This window comes from Atta cephalotes (assembly GCF_000143395.1).
Source record: "Atta cephalotes unplaced genomic scaffold scaffold00044, whole genome shotgun sequence".
Classification (NCBI taxonomy): Eukaryota; Metazoa; Arthropoda; class Insecta; order Hymenoptera; family Formicidae; genus Atta; species Atta cephalotes.
Window position 1 is genome coordinate 941586 of NW_012130108.1, and position 10800 is coordinate 952385.

The window sequence follows — 10800 nt, forward strand, 5'->3', positions numbered from 1 at the left end:
CCATAATTATGATTATTATTACTGAGGTTAGTAATAATTATATTTATAGTTCTATCAACAAATTGGATATATACAGTTGGCAACAAAAATAATTATATAATTAAATGGATTAGTCTAAAAAAGAACTATAAATTATAGTCAAATTGTAGCAATAATTTGTATGGCAACAGTAACTGTAATTATAGCTATCTCTAGTTGCCATCTATATGTATATATTTGTTGACATAAATATACACATATAGTTATTAATATTAACTACAATAATAATTAATAATTATTGATAGCTGTAATATTTATAATTATAATTATTGATTATAATAATATTTTTATAATATAATGTAGATACATAGCAGAATAATAATCCTAATTATGGTAACATAATTATGATCAGTACTACAAATTTTTGTCATTGTATAAATTCATAATCATTGAATAATTATCGAAAACTTTTGCAATAATTTGCATTATAGATTTATGTTAGTACGTACAACGAAAAATTTCATACGAAGTCGGGAAAAAGGAATGAAAGATTCTTTCTCTGGAAATATTATTTAAAATACATTATTAAAATACATCATTATTATAGTAGATCATGATAAAAAAGGCAATTGTTCTATCGTAATTTACATTATTATTGTTAAAGATATACTTAGATAACATGATATCAAATTAAATGAAATAGTTATAGAAGTTAAATTATTTGCAAAATATCTAGAAAATTTAATGCATCTTGAACTTTTTTTTGAACGTATTGAAGATTATCATAGTTTATATTTAATATACATATATATTAAATATTTCTACAATGTAAGGAAATGCACAAATTTATGCATTAATAATTCGTGCAATTAAGAAAAATAGCATAAGTCATTATATGTATAACGAGACAAATTTATTCAATGAAAACGATTCTATACAAAATTAGGAAAAGGAAATAATAAATTCTTTGTAGGAAAATATTACTAAACATGAATATAGACTTAAATGAAATATTATTATTATTATCACTATTATCACTATAGGAATAATTACACAAAATATCATTATTATTATTGGAAATGTCTATAGATGAAATAACAATCTATGATATCAAATTAAATGAAAGGTATTCATAGCAATCTTATATTATTTAGGACCGTCTTAAATACATTCTTAAGATGTCATAAACCAATTAGAGAACTATATTAGCAGACACTACTTAAGATAATCTTAAGATAATCTTAAAATAAGAACCGATTATAAATGCTGGCCGAAATCTTAATAGAAAACTTAGTGTCTCAAATGTCTTCGAACGTACTGAAGATTATCGCGCGTGCAGTGTTTAATAAATATATTAAATATATCTCCTCCCGAGGAGATACGCGCAATGCGAATTTATACGCGTCTGTGATCCGTAATCAATTTTCTGCTGAACTTAATCAAGCCGCGTCCGCGCTACGTTGTTGCTTAAACGAGAATTTTTACGATCTCGCGATAAGAAGATTGGATTTCTTATCCCGCCGCTTATTCTTCATTTGACCATGCATTACACGGTCATTATTTAAAGCAGCCGGTCATGTGCATCATGGTTCACTGCACTCCGCCAATGATAAGCGGCACCAACACGCGTGTGTGTTATCGGACGATTTCGCTGATCGGCATTTGTCAAATGTGAGCAGAGCAACCAGCATTTCTCGTTCCAAAGAAATCTAAAAATTCGAGAACCAGTTGTAGCAGCTAGAAACTTATTTTTTACGGCACGAATTACGTTGCATTTTGCGTTAATCAATTATGTAAGACATATTAAAAATAAACAAGATAAGTAACTACTTGAGAGATTATTTGGAGACAGAAATTGCGCTTCATTTTCTATCTCGAATTCTATTTTAGCATATAATTTACGTAATTTTTATTAGAATTAAAATTACGAATTCCATAAGGATTTGTTGATTGAAAGTCTCGTCGTCGTTAAACTCTCGCTTGAAAAATTTTTGAAAAAACCTTGGTACATATTTGGCAACTGCAATTACTTGAATGATTTTACGACGGCAATAATACGCGTTATGTACATACGCTATTGATTTTTCAACGGCATTTTTGCGAAGCTCATCGCCTGAATTTCGCGACGAGATTGTCAATTAGCCGATGTATTTTGTGTATTCTCAACATAAGACTAACATTTGCATATTTTGTCGAACGACGCTTTCTCAATATCGTTATTAAAACGCGTTAGCGCGCATTTATACCCGCATTTATACTTCGCGATTTTATGATCTACATGAAAAGAGATTTTCCTGAAATATTTTATAAAAAAGATTCCGCATTAATTATGAAAAATTTGATTCTGGTAAATGAGTTAATTTTTACGTATGTAGTTTTACATCTACCTAATGCTTATATGATAATAAAAAAAGTCATAGCCTTAATAACGATTTAATAATTTTTGAACTATAACTATCAAAAGGGGCGCTATTAGACTCGTGTAAAGTTGACTCTTCAATTTTTGAACAAAAAAATTTTTTTATACTCAAAATCAAAATAGTATAATGAATCGATATAAGTACCAGTTTTATGCCTTTTTTTTTAACTTTAGCTAAAAAATATCTATTATTAAACTTTATGTCTGACATTTTTATTCACCACATTATAAGCTACATTATATGTATATAAAAACTAACTTATTTCACAAGGCTCCAATTTTTCATAATTAATATGATATAATTAATACGAGATCTGTAGCCTTTAGCTAGATAGACAGATCTGAAAGTAATTTTGTTGGAATTATCAAAATAATGATGTTGAATACTTCCTATACAGTATAGGTCTTCAGAGACATCTTAAAGATATTTATGTCCTAACGATGTTCTCAGGATGTCTCTTGAATAAAATGTTCAAGTTAAACTTGCTAGAAGTTAAACTTGCTGTCAAAACTTATTGCTCATTAAAGAATTAGATCTGAAAACAGAGATATAGATGAAAATATTAATGGCTACCAAATAATTATATAAGAATCCAGGAAACAATCTGATGTTATTTATATCATTTTGATATCAAAATGTTATTAAAGATTTATCATTTTAATGTCAAAATGACAAATAACGTCAGATTGTTTTCTGGGTGCTTATAAAATTATTTTGATGGCTTAACAAAATTATTTTCAGATCTGTATTTATCTAATTTTTTTAGGTGCTTCAGAAAAATAATTCTTTCCATGTCGATAATTCACCAAATTGAAACGATATTCAAGCGGTGTTAAAATACCGTAACGATATGAACTGCATAGCATTTTTCGAAAAGCATTTAGCGAAAAATCGATATTTGCAACCCATATTTACTCATGTAGATAATCAGAGAAACGCGTGGATGAACATTGTTATTCGAAACAAATCACTACGTTATTAAATTTCGATGCGCAATTCGAGATTCCAGATTTTACGATAAAATTTTATTTTTATTTTTAGCTTAGCGCCCTAGATACGTATTTTTGCATCAGCATGTTATATACAACGTCGTAAATTTGCATAAATAATTACAATCTCGAGAATTACGCTCGTTATATGTATATCAAAACTGTTTGGATAATAAAATCTTGAGTGTTTAATGAGAAATTCCTTGAAAAGTCCAGAAAGGCGAATCATTTTTTAAAATGTTGACTTCAAGAAAGATCGCTACTTATATTATTTAACATCTCTCATTATATATAATACAAAGCGGAAGTGAATACAGTCCATAATTCATAAAGCTTGCTTTATAGGGGATTTTGTATTTAAAACGATGTTCATTTCTTAAGTATGAAATTCATACTTAAAGCTTAAATTCAGAACCCGGCTCACTCTTGCACCCTGTATTCATCTAATTTATAACGTGGCAGTTATATCCGCTTTTATCCGCTCACAATGTGCTTTTTGCGTACTTCTCAATTTATCTTTTTATATTTGCCGAGTTTCTATTCTCGCAAACCCATTCGTACGTGTAACACGTTCCGAGCGAGTTCACGCCGCAAATTAAGGGTTAAGCCGTCATATCGAAGCTTGTCCCATCATTCTCACCTCGAGTATTTTTAGCGCGGCATACATACGCGATTACGAAAAGGTATTGCAGGATTACCCGTGGGGGGAGGGGGAAAGAGAGACGAGAACGAGAGAAAAGAGATGAGAACGTCGCAGCTTCTTCCTTTCGCGCGCAGATCTCTCCTGCTCTTTTTATATTTATCGACTTGATATTTCGTATTTAACCCCTTAACGCGTACACACCTTCGAGAGCTCTGCGTGTCCCGATCGATCAAGATTAAGCCACCAATCGCGAACTTTAATTTATGGAACATGCGTAACCCGAAATTCTGTTACTTTCCTCACCGTTTCGCAAAACGTCCCGCTGCGCGTTCGTGCGATTGACTCTCATTCGCTCCGAATGCAAGTGAGAACTTATGTAAGTGCACTCTCGAGGACTTAATCTGCTTTTAGGCGTTGTAGCGAAAACCAACGTTCACAGTTATGGCGCTTACTTTGTCACGCGAGTTTCGCCATTCTCGCACTTGGCGTATTTAATCCTGTTTCTCTGTCTCTCTCCCTTTCTGTTAATCACTTTGTTGTGTATTCGAATTTTCTGTCGTGTTTCTGTCGTTTAACGATATAATTTATGTGACGTTAACATGTACCATGTAATTTACAGCATTACGCGGACATATTTTGTAACATTGGATCATAAATGTAACATTTTAGATGTATATCACAATTGACATCATTTTTTGAAGAAATGTTAAAAAGGTTTTATGCATACATTTTTATATATTAAAACATTTTTATACTTTAAAACACACATTTTTATATATTAAAACATAAAAAGCATAAATGATATTTTTTCCTATTTAAGTATTCACACATTAAAAATTTTGAATCTATTTCTGCATAGAACAGTTTGCTGAAGTATTTAAAAATTTAGCTACATTATTAAACATTAAAGGAGCAATAGTAATCTAATTCTTTGAGTTCAATAATATTTTGTTACTTTTTTAACTTCCACGTCAAAATGTAAATTGATCCATTTCTGTGACTAGTTGTGAAGTAAACGTTCATATTAATGTATGCACTAAAATAATAAAATTAGAATCTCGATAAATTAAATTTGGATCAAATGCAACATATTTTTCTGGATATTTTCTTTTAAATTAAAGTAAAATTTTTCGTGTAGTTTCTATTAATTCCTTCTATCAAGAAATTATTAAACTTCGAAAAATTCACGATTAAAAATGTGCTTTATATCCAAAGAAATATATCTTCCTTTTTTTCTTTATATATTTGCTTCTTTAAATATAAAGCATATTTCTAATTATGAATCTTTAACAACTTCTTGCTAGGAGGAATTAATAATAATAAAGCTTCGGATTTATTTATATATACATTTCTCGCCTGTCAATCAAACAATTCATTAAAAATTTTAAAATATCCCGAGACTGATAAACGATATTCGTAGGAGATACATTGACCACAGACTGATCTAGTCTCGCATTCTTCAGTATTGGCCGAGGCATTAATCAAGTCATAATATCATGGTTGACCTTATTCAGCAGAGACACCGGTCGATGTTGGCGCCAACGATCTTACAACGTGCGAAACTTCGATGTCCTCGATAGTACATTCGCCAATTCGCGGGTGCCTACGTGCTCCTTGTCGCCTCGACCTAGAAGTGAAAGTATCTTATCGAGATACACGCCCATCTCTTGTACTTGCTGCAAACGCAGGTGGCCAGACATTAGAATTCTATAATTTTTTATTCTTATCTTCATAGAGATCGTTACATGGAGACATTTGAAACGTTAATCGAATTTTATTATATACGACTTCATATCTCTAAAACTGATAAGATGCATCGTTGGACGCTCTACTTTCACCGCTATTAGTTTCAAAGTGTCATTTTTGTTACACTAACGTGTAATTTATGGTAACTACAGATAGTTTATCGCGAGGCGAACGATGATAATTACAGTTTGAAATTATGTAGATATTAAATATTGGATTTATAGACAGCCCGATGATTGCGAAAATATATCTTTCACTCAGGGATACAGATTTATAATACTTGACTCTCGATAGTAAATCTCAGAAATGACTGTCGTAGATCGATTTTAGCATGCATGTTTGTTAATTAAGCGAAATAAAACGCGAGTTTCAGCTGCACCGCGAGGCACTAATGTCTCGTAAGTCTCATTTGCGTTGATTTACCCCCGCATTCGTTCCAAACACGGTCATGATAGTGCGCAATTAGCGTCAGCGTAATAGCGGCGTTCATTAACATTAACGATCGTATGGTAATACGAACAGAGAAGTAATCGCGTATTGTTCCCCCCACGATGATAACGGAGTAGGCAGACTCGAAGAGGAGGCAGTCGCCATCGCAACATCCCACACGAATCCTCAATTAGATCCGCCTAGGAATTGCTAAACTGCGGAAAAGTCCGCATTGTCTATAGTTAAGAATGTAACTCAGATTTAGGGGGAGCTATTTTCGTTATTGGAAATTGCGTCATTTTATGTGTCATATAAACATATAGGCATTGTGAAGCAGATTATGCCTGAGTCTTAGTCTTTAATATCGTTATTATGAAATCAATATACTGAAAGAAAATATATTAATCTTAATATATATTTTTATCAATAGTACTAACTGAATTTATTTACAATAAATAAAGATTTACTCAATAAAAAATGATAGTAAATCAATAAATCTTTTGCACTAAATAAATATATGTTTAAATTTACTTAGTACTATTCAAAGTTTATATATACAAGTATTTGTTAAAATTTAGTATATTTTTTTTAGTATATCTATTACTCATTTATAACATATATATAACTCAGAAATTATATTTTTTTAATTCATTGCAGAAAAAAGTGAAATATAAAGAAACAAAAGAAAGAATATACTTTAAAAGAATATTCTTTTAGCGTTTTATAATTTACATTTTATTTAATTAGTTATTATGCCAAAATTGCATTTTAAGATTAATATTTCAAAATTTTGATGATTAAAAACATTCAAATTCATTTTCTGGAAAACTTTGTTTTCTGAGTCGAGTCATTGCAAATGAACGACGTGTAAAATTATTTTTTCCTTTGCAACATTTCCTTTGCAAATTATTGTTGTCGCGTGCGCGTAATCAGTCTTCGAATTAAATTTCTCCAAAGGTAAAATCTACATGACATTGATTTAAAAATGAGTTATATAAAAATAATAATTTTATAAATTATTTGCACGAAACCGGACCTTACGTTTCGTATGTTCTTCGTTCAATTCTGTACAGAAATTTCTTAGAAAAAAGCGATAAGGATAGATTTCTTACAAGAAAGAACGATGAAATCGAATCCTCGATGAGACATTCGTGCATATATCGTTCTAATGCTGGCATTTCGAGATAAATTCTGAGTCATCCGATCGCAATCGCTCTTTACGAACTATAGAATTTACATCTCCGTGGGAATGGTTGAATTTCTATGGACGTGTATTCACCGTGCATACATGGAAATAATTCTCGCGCCGTCGACACAAATGGATTCGATAGCACGGACAGTTTGCGATTTCCAATGTGAAATAGTTGGACTATATATATTATTATCGGAAAAGTACAACGTACGTGAGCTGAAACGTTTGCGCATATAGGGAAATTGTTGATCGAAATTGTGGCAGATATCACAATATATATGAAATACACCCTGCAATTTATTGCAACGATATCATTGGCTAATGTAGTTTAAGAATGATAAGAAAAATATCATAATGCTCTTCAATATAATATTATAATTATATTAACTACTGATATTACATGTATCCATAATTTTTTATCTTTGAAATTCCGAAATTCTATATTATTAGCTTTTTTATATTTCATTACAGAAATGTATTTTAGCAGAATTATAAATAATATTAATTATAATTTAATAGTAATAGTTTATTAATACTTTTAGTGTGAATGTAAAAAAATGAAATTTGCGAACCTAGTGAATTTTCTCAAATATATTTATACTTAGCGTCAAAATTAAAGAATTATTAAAATTCTATAAAAAAATTATCGAACTGTTAGAATTTTGTGAAAAAAATTACAACGGTTTTTTAAAGGAAAATTTAAGAGAAAATTTAAACCTTGCAATTTTTTGCAAGTTTATAGAATTGCAAAAATTTTTTTCGCAGCTCAAATTATTACACAATTTTTTTCCACAAAGTTATAACAATTCAAAGATGGAATTTTTTCTAAAAATTTGATGACCCTTTAATTTGAACGTTAAGTGTATAGTTTACCAATGATCTTGCAATTAAAAGACGCTCAGTGTCTATGTTTATCGCGTCAATTGAACCGTGTCGTAAAGTGATCTGCATAGCCATTAACCATGTTTATTATGACAAGATAAGCGAGGGAGTCTGACGTGTTGCGAATGTGTGAGGATCGATGGTGCGAACAATGTACAAGTTTCAGGCACGACGCGACGTCCCTTCGATGAGGGAATGTATAGCGCCCGTGAAATTTTATCAGGCATCTCTTCGCGATTTCAATTATGCAATTTCGAAACGAGACACGTCCGACGTGTCTCTGACCCGGTTGGTTTTCCAGCGATTGACCAATCGCACCGAGGGGTTTGATTGAATGCAGATATCGTGCTTACGCGTATTTATATACATATAGCCCCGTGAATATAAAGTCCCGTGCCTTATAAGGAGCTAACGCGAATCTGTTTACTCGAGCACCGAACAATTATCGCGATACCATCGAGTTAAGGCGACGAGACAGGCCGAAGGGAGAATCGGGTGCGCGCGAGATGTGGCACGTGTTGCTACATAAATCATGCTTTTACAATACATGAGGATACGTCTCGATATTCTGCGTAACATTAATATATTTTATATATATAAAATCAGAAAAGAAAATCATTCAAAACCCTGAGCGAATGAGAATTAGCGTGGTAATTAGTACGCAAAGTTTAATCTTAAAATTTTATTCCATACGGAGAGAATTTTTTCTTAGAATTTACCCTGAAAATATGACAGTCGTTGGACAACATTGTATTTCGAAAATTTTTAATGTAAATCTCCTCTCATTCATTAATAAAACTATAATAAAGTATAAAATAAATTTGATCAATTTTACTGAAGTGCATGGTAAAAATCTTTAAAATTTTGTTAAATAGTGTATTACCGTAATTACCGTAATTACTATTTTTTTAAGGTAAATTTTAGGGTAAATTTTAAAAGAAAATTCTCTCCGTGCATGAACCCAAATGATCTTTGTACGTTTAACTCACTTTGAAATCCTCTTCAGCAATACAATAACAATTTATATATATATATATATATATATATACATATATACATACATACAGAATTTTATTTCTGCTTCATATATTCAAGTTTAAAAATCGAATCACTTTCCATAGAATTGTGTCGATCACTCAGGAACCTTATTTTTGAAAAATATTACATAGGAAAATTTAAGAAGAAACCTTAGGTTTCTTCGAAATTTTTCTTGAATAGCAAAAAGTGTAAGGCCTCATCTATAATAATCGCATAAGCTGTATCGCAGATCGCAAGCTTGTTGCGGCAGTCAATCTGTGAAGCTATTTTTATATTGACTATATGACTATTATAGATGATGCCTAATATACGTGACGTTTCCTTACTTTAAAAGTGACACAACTCAAATATTAAATTTTTCAGAAAAGGAGAAAACTATTTTTCAATTTAATGGAGAATTATTGACTAATCAAATAACATCGGCAAAAAGATTATACTTTTAGAAATATGTGTTATGAAAAAATCATAAATCAAATATCATAAATATTGCCGGTAAAAATATCAAGTTTTAATTATTTTGGCTTTGATATTTTTAATTCATAAAATACTTCCTACTTTTATGTTTAGATTAAATTCGAAATCGATTGAGTAGATAGGATGATTAACATGTTGATTCGAACATAAGCGTTTAAATGATGTCGATAAATTCCTTACGAAGGAGCAATTTAAAATGAGCCAACTTCATCTCTTCGAAATTCAGATTTATCAAGCGCATAACATTCTTGAGTACAGATATTCATTAAGGAGCAACTTGTCTGCTGCAACGAAGGAGCAGCTGCCATTTTAAGCAATTCCTCTTGAAATAAGAGCTTACTAATTCGAATCGATCGCAGGTTAATTGTAATATGCTCAGTTTGACTTCCTATCCTATATTATGTTAGAATCCAGTCTTTTGTTGAAGAAGCGCAAATATTATTATTAATATATTTTATCTTTTCATGAACGATTGCATTTTATTTCAAAATTAAACGTATTTTCTTTATCACTAATTTTACAGAAAAAACTATTTTGCTAAAAAATCTAAAAAGCTAGATGCAGATTTAAAAACAATTTTATTTGAAACATCAAAATAATTATGTGAAACATTTAATTGATTGCAAGAATATTAAAATTTTTTGCAGCATTGACGTTCAATGAGCGTTCTAGATAATTATTTTGATGGTTTAATAAAATTATTTTCAGATCCATATCTGCACTAAAAAGAAAAATACTAAATTTTAATAAATATTTGTGTGTTTAAATATTTCTGAACAAATATTTACTAAACGTAAACATATATTTGACACAAAAATCATTAATTTGATTTAATTAGCATTGAGTAAATATTTATTTACTGTAAATTTATGTTTACTCAATATTTATTCAAGCAATATTAAGATTTGATAAATTTTTTCCGTGTAACTAAATTTAGATACTTTAGAAAAACTTTCCATATATATATATATATATATATATATATATAGTATATTACTTTAATTTAAA